Source organism: Sinocyclocheilus grahami, unplaced genomic scaffold (assembly GCF_001515645.1).
Source record: "Sinocyclocheilus grahami isolate Dianchi unplaced genomic scaffold, SAMN03320097.WGS_v1.1 scaffold223.1, whole genome shotgun sequence".
Classification (NCBI taxonomy): Eukaryota; Metazoa; Chordata; class Actinopteri; order Cypriniformes; family Cyprinidae; genus Sinocyclocheilus; species Sinocyclocheilus grahami.
In genome coordinates, this window is record NW_015505402.1 from 1,951,007 (window position 1) to 1,952,175 (window position 1,169).

Below are 1,169 nucleotides of genomic sequence, written 5' to 3' on the forward strand. Positions count from 1 at the left end.
TTAACATGCTGTTTTTGAACAGCATTAAAGAAATGGAAAGCCTTGTTAACACTTAAGTAGACTTGTGGTGTTCTTGGTAGTCTGCAGAGTTGGCATTATTCCCCTTTTATGTACATTCATCACCTTGAATTATCTAGAAACGTTAACCATCGCAGATCCCCAGAGACGGAGACAGGAGCGTCGTTGGAAACCGGTTTGGTGAGCTAGTCAACAGCGCCATTCGCCCCCAGGCCGCGAGGAGGCGCTATTATGCGCAAACTGACACAAGGAAGCTTACGACTCCACAATAATATTACCAAAGTACAGGGAAACTGTAAGGAGCTCTCCCTGTCTAGATGGGATGGCAACTTTACCCAGCGAACGGAGGGCTTTTGCGCATAAGATTAACAGGTAGGTGAACTTTACCGAGTGCTAAACTGTAGAGATGTCGTGCAGTAGGTTAGTTGTCCCGCGCATCGGGATTGCCTCGAATGGGAGAGATAAAGAGATCCGCCACGAGTTACACTGGGATGAACCTTTGTTTAGCTCAACTCGCTGGGCTTCGCAACGGTGGGACACTGCAACCAAACTACTTCTATTCAACACTTCTAACGGTTTAAGTACTTCGCAACGAATACATGGTGTATATCTTCTTTAAATCTTAAATAATCAGACTTCATGTGGGTGAAAAGAGGATGCATTGAGCGCCATGAACTGTAATGTGATATGATAGTGATATCGGAACTACTCTTAAATATTCAAATAGATATTTCACGGGAACGAGCTTAGGGCTGTCCGTTTAAAAATACATTTAAGTCATAGCGCAGTAATACTAAAGTGTTTATTTTCTCTCTAAAAGTTATAAACACTGGAAAACTACAGTTGCTCAATAGAAACCCAATGCATAGTTTCAAACAATAAAGTAACATGTGTGTGTGTGTGTGTGTGTTTTCCCCATTCTATGATAATTTTAGGTAATTAGCTATAGAGTGATGATCCAGAAAAAAAAAAATTGTATTTCACCTGTTACGTTTAATGTAACTAAACTGTGAAATGTGCAATTATATATATATATATATATATATATATATATATATGTATGTATGTATGTGTGTGTGTGTATATTTTTATGATATATATGGTGTGTATATTTATATGTGTGTGTGTGTGTGTATATTTATATGTGTGTG